Genomic DNA, 12,594 nt, shown 5'->3' on the forward strand with positions numbered 1-12,594 from the left:
CCATTTCGAGAATGCCAGTTCCTCTTGCTTCCTGGGTGCCGGGGGGAGCCTCCGCCACTATAGGAAAGAACAAACGAAAAGTAATGATTAGAAGCCAAAAATTTCTTCTGGACGATGAGGGCAAAAGTTCAGGAAGGGTCCAAATGAACAAGGAACTTCAGTGATTTCAGTTAAGGGAACAGATTTGGTGATAGGCAAGAGTTAAAGCTGCAGAACTCCATAAGATCTTGGGATCTGAAGAAATGGAGTGGTGTATGCACCCAAATCTGTATCCTTATTTCTGGTTCGCTTGTTTTTTCGCCTCACAGAGGATTAAAGCACAAATCAGGGCTTTTTTGTAGCAGGAACTCTACAAAAACCTTGCATATTAGACCACACATCCCTGATGTAGCCAGTCCTCCAAGAGCTTAAAAGACTCTTCTTACAGGGCCTACTGTCAGCAATTGGAGGACTGGCTGCGTAAGAGGTGTGTGGCCTACTATGCAAAGGAGTGCCTGCTACAAAAGAAGCCCTGAGCACAATGTATGCACCATGTCAGTGGCATGCGCTCTGCACAGCGTGTCTACACTGCACAAGCCAGCCAAGTGAGCATGTAGCACGGCAAGGACTGTAGACTTAAACAATACCCAGAGAAACCAGGACATTTATCCATATCAGCATCAAGTCCTCTACAGTCAGAGAGGGAAAGAGACAGATTTGGCCCATTCGACCAGCTCTAGCAGGAGAGAAGACCCTTTGGGCGTGCTCTGGATAGCAATTCTGAATTCATGGGATTGGGTTGGTTCGTTAACAGACAGAAGGCTTCTGACCTGTAGGAGATTATGGGATGTGTCATAGGGTGAAGGACTGTATGAGGTGGGCAGGTCCGTTGGTCATCCCATCCCTAAGAACTGACAATTCAGTGCCTCCTGAGACATATCCAACCCTCTCGTCTGTCTGTGGGGCCTCATTTATGGGGCTGGATAGATTTGGTGCCTTCAGGAAGATGGTCACTGTTGACCTCCTTCTGCTTGATGACTCTCTTTAGCAGCATCAAGTCTTCCTGGAGGATTCTTTGGAAACCACTCTCCAATAAGCTAGAAGTCTGAGGGTGATGCAGGCAGGACACCAGGAATGCCCGCAATCTCACATCAACGCTCATGTGCCCTCTGAGAAGTTAGACTAGAACTAACCTTTTGTCCCCTGATGACTAGCCCCAGGCTGCAGATGTTCATGCCACTGCTCCGCTGGATGGTATTCCGATGATATTGGACCCAGGAATGGGCCAGGAATACTGCCAGTCGTTCCCCAGCCATGGACCGAAGGATGAAGGGCCACCCGCTGGGGAATTGGTGGCTGTTCATCCCTCCTGAGTGGTGGTGGCTGCAAGAGAGAGGTGTGCCCTGGCAGATAGTTGAATGTGATTGTCGTTCTTGAAAGTGGTTGGACCACCAAAGTGGGAACCAAAGGCTGGAGCCAAGCTGCCCTCAGAGATGGCGCAGACGCCCTGAAGAACCACCGAGAAGTCTCTCAGGTGTTCTCAGAGGCTGGCGATTCGATCCTTCTGGCTGATGCGAGTTACGGACCCCATCTAGAAATTAAAAAAATAAAATGGATTGTGCATTGAGTTTGTGAACTTTCAAAGAACTATCCGGAACAGGGAGCTGACAGATAAATCCCAGGCTGCCGCAATAGTCTGCATTTTCACATGTTAAGTCAACTGATTCCTGCAGTCCATGCAAGAGTTTTGTCTCACTCCACTAAGCCCCCCTTGAGCAGTAGGAGTAGCTGAGGTGGAGTTAAAAACAGCTACCTTAAGGCCTCTTGGTGGGTTCCTGGCTCTGACCAGATATCAAGCATGGTGAAATTCCATTGATAAATGATTGTTATAGGGTTTTGCCTAAACCTGGTCTGTGAAGTATCATGGAGGATCCAACTTAGTTAGCTTTGTTATTCTTTCCCTTCCCCCATCTTGCTTTATGGCTTAATGTCAGAACTGGGAACTTCAAAAGAAACGCATCACTTTGTTTCAAAAGTTAATCCGTTTATTAGAGAACTCTGTCCATGGAAAAGGCAAGTTGACTCTGATGGCTTCCAAGGCCATCGGCGCATTCTTATACATTGGTAACATAAAACAATAAATCCTTTCTCACACTCAGGGAGACAGTTGTCTGTTTTCAGGCTCCTTATCTCCCATCAAGGAGGAAGGAGTCCCGCTGCTTTTCTCTGGTCTGCCAGCTTCAAAGGTTATATGCAGATGTTTGCCAGCGGTTATCAGTCACCCATCAGTGGTTAGTATTTGTTTGAAATGCAAAGTTGCAGGGTTAGTAAACGTTCACAATATGGAGTCAGTTGAGCTAACAGAATATACTCTTGTTAAGCATATAGATAAAGTTACAAGTTCTGACATACTTCCCCCCCTTAGTTTTCACCCTGGGCTTGTGTGGGTACAGTAGGTGGAATCTCTTAAGCAGATATGGAGCACACACGTCGCTGGCTTTGACCCATTCGTCACAGCTATGGGGGAAGTACTTCCACCTGATGAGGTAGTACAGTACCCCCCTCTCGACCCTGGAGTCCAGGATTTCCTGAACCTCATGGTGGCTCTGGCCCTTCACTCGAATAGGTGGCGGTTCTGGAGGGCAAGGGTGCCAGGATGTAGCTCCAGGGTCCTTGCGAAGAAGGCTGCAATGAAAAACAGGGTGGATCTTACTAAACATTTTGGGCAAGTCCAACTCTACTGTAACCTCATTGATCACCCGTTTAATTTTGAATGGGCCCAAGTACTTGTAAGCCAGCTTGCGGCACGCCTGGGGAAGGGGAAGGTTCTTTGTTGACAGGAACACGCTCTCCCCCTCCTTGAGTCCATTGGGGTGAGTGCTTCCGATCAAAGTGTTTTTTGTAGTCCTCTTTAGCACTCTCCAGATTTTCCTGTATTACCTTCCACCCTTTTTTAATCCCCTCCCACCACTGCTGACACGAGGTGGGTACGGGCCCCTTCCCCTCGCTGGGTAGTAGGGGGAAGGGTTTCCCTTCGTAACTATTCACAATTTGGAAGGGGGAGGCTTTGGTGGAGCTATGCATGCTGTTATTGTATCCATATTCTGCGAAAGGCAGTAGCTCCACCCAGATCGTTTGCTGATAGTTGATATAGCAACGTAGGTACTGCTCCAGCAGCCCGTTCACCCTCTCCATCTGTCCATCGGTCTGGGGGTGGTAGGCAGAGCTCAGGCCTTGCTCCATGCCCATGATCTTACAAAACTCCCGTCAGAAGTTGCCAACGAACTGCGGCCCGCGGTCACTAATTACCTTATCGGGGAACGAGTGAAGGCGGACCACGTGGTGGAAGAATAAGTAGGCCAATTTCTTGGCCGTGGGTAACTTTTTGCATGGTATGAAGTGGGCTTGCTTCGAAAAAGTGTCTACCACCACTAGAATCACTGTTTTCCCCTGAGAAGGTGGTAGCTCTACTATAAAGTCCATTGAGACCACCGCCCATGGTCTCGAGGCAGTGGGCAGTGGTTTTAACAACCCAGGTGGTTTCCCCCCCCTCCGCTTTGCCATGATGCACGTGGGGCATGATCCTACAAACTCCGAGATGTCCCGCTTCATCTGCGGCCACCAGAATTGGCGGGCTACCAGTTGCACCGTCTTTACATACCCAAAGTGCCCCGCCAATCGGTCAGAGTGGCACCGCTCTAGGATCTCCCTCCTCAAGCATTTTGGCACGTATATTTTTCCGTTGTAAAACCACAGTCCTCCCTCTCCCTTCTCCACCCCCTCCGGTCTCTCCTCCCCCTCTTTTTCCGTTTCTGTTTTCAGTCTATCTTTTCCCTCTGGTTCGGGGAGGTCTGTCTTTTTTCCCGACCGGGTAGTTACTCCCCCCGCCACCTGTGATGGGGGAATGAGCGAGTCTACTACTTATTCTCGCTGGCTCTCGTGCTGCGGCATCCAGGAGAGGGCGTCTGCTAAAAAGTTCTTAGATCCGGGGATGTGCTTCAGTACAAAGTCAAATTTGACGAAAAACCCCGCCCACCTAATTTGTTTGGCCGTTAGTTTGCGCCGGCCGGTTAGCACTTCCAAGTTTTTATGGTCTGTCCAAATCTCGAACGGGACCCGCACCCCCTCTAGCCAGGAGCACCAAGTTTTGAGCGCGTACGTCACTGCGAACGCCTCCTTGTCCCACACCGACCAGTTCCTCTGCTCATTCGAGAACTTGCGGGAAATGTATGCACAGGGTCTCAACCCCCCTTCTTCATCCCTCTGCATTAATATTGCCCCCACCGCGACGTCGGAGGTGTCGCATTGAACCACGAAGGGCTTCAGTTCATTTGGATGGGTTAACACGGGTTCGCTGGTGAACAGCCTCTTCAGTTCATCAAACGCCTCCTGACACCGGGGCGTCCAATTCAAGCGGGCGCCGGGTTTTTTAGCCTCCTCCCCCCTCCCTTTGGTTTTGAGTCGTTCCGTGAGCGGTAGCATCACCTGCGCGAACCCCTTAATGAATCCTCTGTAGAAATTTGCGAACCCCAAGAAAGATTGTAGCTGCCATCGGGTTCGGGGTGCCTCCCACTCTAGCACTGCCTGGATTTTGGCGGGGTCCATTGCCAGTCCCTCCCCGGACACTCTGAACCCCAGGTAGTCTAGTTCCGACTGGTGGAACTCGCATTTGGTCAGTTTCGCGTACAGTTTGTGTTGGTGCAGGGTCGTTAATACTTTCCTGACCAACGGCACGTGGGACTTGAGGTCCTTTGAATAAATAATGATGTCATCCAGGTACACCACCACCCCCTTGTACAGATACTCCCGTAACACTTCATTGATAAAGTTCATAAACACCCCTGGGGCTCCTTGCAACCCAAACGGCATCACCAAGTACTCAAATTGTCCCATGGGGGTGTTGAAAGCGGTTTTCCACTCATCTCCCTCTTTGATCCGCACCCTGAAATAAGCATCCCTGAGGTCGAGTTTCGTGAACACCTTGCCCTCGGCTACGGTGCTCAGTAAGTCTTTGATCAGGGGGATCGGGTAGGCGTTGGACATAGAAATCCCGTTTATCCCGCGAAAATCAGTGCAAAGTCTCAGACTTCCGTCCTTCTTCTTCCGGAAAAGGACAGGGGCCACATGGGGTGCGGTGGCGGGGCGAATGAAGCCCCGTTTTAAGTTCTTGTCTAAGAATTTTCTCAGTTCCTCCTTCTCTGCCCACCCCATCGAGTACAGTTTGGCCCGGGGCAGTTCTTGGCTGGGTATTAGTTCAATTGCACAGTCTGTGGGGCGGTAGTTCATCGGCCTCCTCCTCGCTAAATACCCTCCTCAAGTCTCGATACTCCTTTGGGATCGACTTGACTTCCTCTATCGTTAAACACAACCTCTCGTTCTGCGGCGGGGTTCGGGGCCCCACTCCCGCCGCCAGTGGTGGTGTTCACACCTCCAGTCTGGGAAGTTGACAATCTGCGCCTCCCACTGAATGTCGGGTTGGTGCCTTGCCAGCCACCCCGCACCCACCACCACATCGAAGGAGGAGGAGGGGGCCACCACAAACACTTCTATCCCCCAGTGTTCCTTTGTCCCCACCGGCACTGCCTGCGTCTCTTCCGTGCACAGCTCCCCCTTCATCACTGATCCATCCATCTGCTCGAACTGGATCGGGTGGGGGAGCGGGGACTTAGTTAGCCCCAGCGCCTCTACTAGGCGGGGGGTGATAATTTCCCTTGTGCACCCCGAGTCTATCAGCGCCCAGGCGTGCATGAATCATTTTAAGTTGGGGTTTAACAAAGTCACGGCCATAAATAAAAGTTCCCCCGTTATTCTCACCGTCATCGGTGCCGTCACTTCTTTGACCTGCCTCTTGGCACCCATCAGAGCAGGTCACTGTCGTGGTTCATCAGAGTCAAAATGTCAGAACTGGGAACTTCAAAAGAAACGCATCACTTTGTTTCAAAAGTTAATCCGTTTATTAGAGAACTCTGTCCATGGAAAAGGCAAGTTGACTCTGATGGCTTCCAAGGCCATCGGCGCATTCTTATATATTGGTAACATAAAACAATAAATCCTTTCTCACACTCAGGGAGACAGTTGTCTGTTCTCAGGCTCCTTATCTCCCATCAAGGAGGAAGGAGTCCCGCTGCTTTTCTCTGGTCTGCCAGCTTCAAAGGTTATATGCAGATGTTTGCCAGCGGTTATCAGTCACCCTTCAGTGGTTAGTATTTGTTTGAAATGCAAAGTTGCAGGGTTAGTAAACGTTCACAATATGGAGTCAGTTGAGCTAACAGAATATACTCTTGTTAAGCATATAGATAAAGTTACAAGTTCTGACACTTAAAAGAAGAAATAATGAGAACTGAAACTAACATGAGAAGTAATCAGCACCTTCCCATACATTCCTGTAAGAGAGTACGGGACATCTGGGGTAAGCAAGGACGGAGTCCTGATAACACTATGGGAACGTAGACATTTATGATAGTTTATGTGTGAGTGCTACCCCGCACCCCCATCCCTTGGAATCCTTTTGAAGTAAGCCTTAAAAGTATTGTTTCAATGTATTGGCAGCATTACTTTCAAGAACCTGTTACACAGAAAGTATCGGTCTATCAATAAACGTAGTCTTTGTATCAACTTCGACTCGTCATTGAACTCGCATGCTTGACACTGGACCCCACATTTCCTGCTCAGGGCTCAGACACTGTACTACACCATCTCCTGCTTTGGTTGTTGGCATTCTGAATGGGGAAAGCTGTCTAAAAACCCTTTACATCAGGGTCAGCATGTGCCCTCGCTCCCTCCTGACCTGCAGGGTGACCCCTAGTGATGAGAAAAGTAGGTCCTGGGGAGGGGATTTGTTTACACAACACTCTTTGGACCAATCAGGACATCTCCATGCTCGTATCCATTTGCATAAAGCGTGTCAAGCGAACTGCTTGTGTTCTTTCCGCCCCCGCCCCCCCCCCCCCCCATTGAAAAGCTCTCCTTTCCTAGGAATCCTCTGGCATAATCCAGGAAGCACCCATTCAGTTTAACACTAATCCTAGGGTAGGGGTCATCTGCAGATGGTGACTGTAGCCATGAAATTAAAAGACGTTTGCTCCTTTGGAGGACAGCTATGGTGAACCTGGGCAGTATAATAAAAAGTAGAGACATCACCCTGCCAACAAAAGTCTGTATAGTCAAAGCGATAGTATTTCCAGTAGTAATGTATGGCTGTGTGAGCTGGACCATAAGGAAGGCCGAGCGCCGAAGAATAGATGCTTTTGAGCTGTGGTGCTGGAGAAGAATCTTGAGAGTCCCTCGGACTGCAAGAAGATCAAATCAGTCAGTCCTAAAGGACATCAACCCAGACTGTTCCCTGGAAGGTTAGATGCTGAAGCTGAAGCTCAAATATTTTGGCCACCAAATTAGAAGGGAGCACTCATTGGAGAAATTCCTGATGCTGGTAAAGATAGAAGGCAAAAGAAGGTGGTGACAGCAAAAGATGAGATGGCTGGACAGCGTTACTAATGTAACAAACATGAATTTTAGCAGACTTCGGAAGATGGTGGAAAGCAGGAGGGCCTGGCATGACTTTGTCCATGGGGTCACAAAGAGTCAGACTCGACTGTGCAACTGAACAACAGCAAAGGGGGCATCTCCATCAGTTGGTGCCACCATGCTTACATCAAAGGCCAGCAGCTGCATGGGATTCTGTGGGTTTCTCTCACCAATTCTTCCTCACACTAAAATGAAAACTAACCATGATATCTCAAGATGAACTGGGAAACTATTGGTTTCCCTCACACATAACCATGTATATCTTACTTCATCATCCCTTACCCCTTCTCTGATGACTATTGTCATTTTAAAATGTCACAAAAGATACTTGTGGGCACAGTCCAGCCAAAGGCGTCACTAAGTCCCTTCTGAATCCATTGAGTGGATCCTAGTCTTCACTAAGCAAAGTGCCATGGACTTGACTGAGACTTAGTTGGGACTTGTTTTGCTGCATCAGACCTGGTGTTTTCCAAGTTGCTGTCTGAATGTCCTTTTTTCCCTTCTTTGTCTGCAATAATTTCTCCATTAATTTGTTTCACTTTCTTTAACCTGCCACCAATTTCATCTAGCTATGAATTTATGTCCTCAAGGGGGCTCTCTGCTACATACCTTGGGAAATGGAGCGTCTACTTATGAGGATTTCCTACCTGCCATGATGAATGAAAATAAAAGGTTAAAGGAGGTCTTTCACCACTCCTTGGAGTGAGGGACCATGTCTGATCCTAGTAAGAGACCAAGTAAGGCATACCCAGAGAATGGTTAGGATTTAAAATTGTGTCCGGTAAGAAATAACCCAGAGAATTGTTAGGATTCAAAATTGTTTATTGCCATCCCTATGGTAACCCTGCAGGTATTGAAGGGGGAGGGAGAAAAAGAACCTTTGGAGAAGAAGGTGATGATGAATGATGCTGTCATCGTGGAATGCAGAAGAAGTGACCTGGGGGTGGGGGGCGCGGCAAGCGAGGGAGGGGGAGGGAAGGTGGAGGTGGATTTGTTCAGATGACCTGGTAGAAAACTCTGGGGTTGCCTACCTGCAGGAGAAGGTTGGAGATCTCCCAGAATTACAACTCATCTGGAGAAAATGGCTGCTCTGGAGCTCATAATTTCTGGCGTTATATCCCACAGAGCTCCTGCCCCACTCCAACCTGCCTCCCACCCTGTAACCTAAATCTCCAGGAATTTTCCAACCCCAATTCAGTGACCCTAAACAAATATGTATATTTATTTATATTTATTATTAATTGGATTTATATCCCGCCCTCCCCGCCGGAGCGGGCTCAGGGCGGCTCACAGCAAGTAAACCAAAACAATAAAACAACTGATAAACCTCCTTCTGTGCAGACTCCCTATACCCATTCATCATCCATCCATGCATCAAAGGCCAACAGCTGCATGGGATTCTGTGGGTTTCTCTCACTAATTCTCCCTCACACTAAAATGAAACCTCAACATGATATCTCAAGACGAATTAGGAAACTATTGGTTTCCCTCGCGCATCACCTTGTATATCTTCCTTCTTCATCCTCTTCCCCTTCTCTGATGTTTCTACTTTTGTCATTTTAAAATGTCACATAAGATACTTGAGGGCATCCTCCAGTCAATGGTGTCACTAAGTCCCTTCTGAATCCATTGAGTGGATCCTAGTCTTCCCTTTAAAAAGTGCCATGGAGTTGACTGAGACTCAGTTGGGACTTGTTTTGCTGCACCAGACCTGGTGTCTTCCAAGTTGCTGTCTGAATGTCCTTTTTCCCCTTCTTTGTCTGCAATAATTTCTCCATTAATTTGTTTCACTTTCTTTAACCTGCCACCAGTTACATCTAACTATGAATTTATGTCCTCAAGGGGGCTCTCTGCGAGATACCTTGGGAAATGGAGCATCTACTTCTGAGGATTTCCTACCTGCCATGATGAATGAAAAGGTCACCGTTTAGAAGGCTAAAGGAGGTCTTTCACCAGTCACTGGAGTGAGGGACCACCTCTGATCCTGACAAGAGACCAAATGTCCAGTAAGGAATACTCCAGAGACTGGTTAGGATTCAAAATTGTGTCCAGTAAGGAATGCCCCAGAGAATGGTTAGGATTGTTTATTGCCATCCCTATGGTAACCCTGCAGGTAGTGAAGGGGGAGGCAGAAAAAGAACCTTTGGAGAAGAAGGTGATGATGAATGATGATGTCATGGTGGAATGCAGAGGAAGTGACCAGGGGCTGCAAGCGAGGGAGGGGGGGGAGGGGAGGTGCATTTGTTCAGGTGGCCTGCTGGACAACTCTGGGGTGGCCTACCTTCAAGAGAAGGTTGGAGATCTCCCAGAATTACAGCTCATGTGGAGAAAATGGCTGCTCTGGAGCTCATAATTTCTGGCATTATATCCCACAGAGGTCCCGACCCGACCCAACCTCCATCCCAGGCTGTAACCTAAATCTTCAGGAATTTCCCAACCCCAATTCAGTAACCCTAAACAAATGACCTGGGCAGACTCCCTATGTCCGGCCATCCATCCATCCATCCATCCATCCATCCATCCATCCTTTTGACTTAGGGAAGGGAAACTGCCAGATATCCTGAGATTTCAAGGATGTCTATGGGTTTGATATCTGAGTGGAAGCCCATCTTGTTTTGCCCTCAGGTCCTCCAAGGCCCAATTCCACACTATTTCATGGAGAAATAACTGCTGTTGAATGGTAAGCCTTTCTCCATAGTATGAAGAAGGAGATGGCTGCATGGCCATGGCCTCTTGTATCTTCTTCTCAATGTCTTATAATAAGTTAGAGGAGATAGCCTTTATTTTTTTAGCTGCAGTGTAACCTATAACATTCTTTTGTCTTTTACATTTAGCATACTTTTTCATCAAGTTTCTACAGCATATATGAACATTCCACACCAGAAAGGCAACTCTGAATACATCTTCCAAATACATAAGAATGGGAAGGTGCTTCGTACCTCAGAAGCACTCCAACATTGCTTTCCAGTTAGGGTTGCCAAGTCCAATTCAAGAAATATCTTGGGACTTTGGGGGTGAGGCCAGGAGCAAGGTTGTGACAAGCACAATTGAACTCTGAAGGGAGTTCTGGCCATCACATTTAAATGCTTTCCCTCCATTGGAAATAATGACGGACGTGGCACATTCTTTTGGGGCTCATAGAACTGGACCCCCTGTTCCAATCTTTTTGAAACTTGGCGGGTGTTTTGAGAAGAGACATTGGATGCTAAGCTGCAAATTTGGGGTCTCTACCTCAAAAAGCATCTGAAAAAAGGCACAAAGATCAATGTTTACAAAGCGGTTGTGATGACAACCCTCATCTACGGCTCCGAATCGTGGGTTTTATACCGTCATCACCTGCGACTCCTTGAGCGCTTTCATCAGCGCTGCCTTCGCACCATCCTCAACATCCACTGGAGTGACTTTGTGACCAACACTGAAGTCCTCAAGCGGGCGGAGGTTACAAGCATCGAGGCATTGCTGTTGAAGATGCAGCTGCGCTGGGCAGGGCATATCTCCAGGACGGAAAACCACCGCCTTCCCAAGATTGCCCTGTATGGCGAACTTTCCAACGGCCATCGAAATAGAGGGGCACCAAAGAAGAGGTACAAGGACTCCTTGAAGAAATCCCTTGGTACCTGTTGCATTAACCATCACCAGTGGTCTGACCTAGCCTCATATTGCAAAGCATGGAGGCACACCATCCACCAGGCTGTCTCTTCCTTTGAGAACGCACGCATAGCTGGTCTTGAGGACAAAAGGAGATTGAGGAAGAATCGTACTGCTACAGCACCAACCCCAAATCAGACTTTTCCCTGCAGCCACTGTGGCCGGACCTGCCTGTCCCGCATTGGTCTTGTCAGCCAGCAGTGAGCCTGCAGCAGTCGTGGACTACTGCACCTTTCTTAAATCTTCGTTCGCGAAGTCAAGCCGAGAAAGAGATTTTTTGACCGCAAGTAAGGATGCCCATTGACCGCGGCTAGCCAACTGGGGGGGGGGGAGACGAGCTTTGTTTAGGCCACCTTTTCTAGGCCCCTCTCCATACGGAGCAGGCAGTGCTGTCCCTAAATAAGGCTGCTTGGTCGTTCAGGGTGCTGACGAAAAATGCTTTCATCTCCGGGTCAGCATTAGGCGACCAATATCCTGAACTGCCTACATGCAGGATCGGGACTGCGGCTTCCAGTGGCATCTTCCATCTGCTGTTTCTCCCCTTGCCCATCGCTGCAGGACTTGGTATGTTGTGGGTTGTGGATGTGGATACCCTTCAGGCCTGCGCAGAGGAATTTTTAGGTGAAGCGCAGTACTGGCTCCACCCTTTCACCGTGGGGTCATCTGCCATGGCCCAGTAAGCCGGGACGCCGGCAGCGAGTCCTCCAGGTGGTAGATGTTACATTAACGAGCTCTGTCTGCCCAGGCTTGATGTTAGAGTTTTCCTTCTCTTGGCTGGCGAGGTTGGTGAGCCCAACCTGCCCATCCAGTTATACCGCCGGACATTCGGTAGCACCATGATGTGGCAAACTCTGTGAAAACTCCATGACATCGCAAACTCTGTTTTGTAATTTATGACGGTGGAATTGTATATGAGTGTGTTTATTTTTGTTGACCTTGTACAATTTGATAATAGAAGCTGGTTTTCACGGTGGGTTATGTACCTTTGATTTTTTTAGTCCCCAGGTGGGGGCAGGGGATCCCTAGTTTGGAGGCCTTCCAGAGCTTCAGAGTCATCAGAAACGGGGGGGGGGGAGAGGGAGGGAAACGTCTGCTGGGCCATAGGGTATAGTGGAGAATTAATCCCGGGGTATCTGGGGCTCTGGAGGGGTGGTGTTTTGAGGTAGAGGTACCAAAGTTTCAGCGTAGCATCTGATGAGTCTCCTCAAAAGCTCTCCAAGTTTCAAAAAGATTGGACTAGGGGGTCAAATTCTATGAGCCCCGAAAGAAGGTGCCCCTATTCTTCATTATTTCTAATGTAGGGAAGGCATTAAAAAGGTATGTGGTCCCCCTTAAATGTGATGGACAGAACTCCCTTTGGAGTTCAGTAGTGCTTGTCACAACTTTGCTTATGGCTCCACCCCCAAAGTCTCCTGATTCCACCCTCAAAGTCCCCAGATATTT

The sequence above is a fragment of the Heteronotia binoei genome, chromosome 12 (genome assembly GCF_032191835.1).
Source record: "Heteronotia binoei isolate CCM8104 ecotype False Entrance Well chromosome 12, APGP_CSIRO_Hbin_v1, whole genome shotgun sequence".
NCBI lineage: Eukaryota > Metazoa > Chordata > Lepidosauria > Squamata > Gekkonidae > Heteronotia > Heteronotia binoei.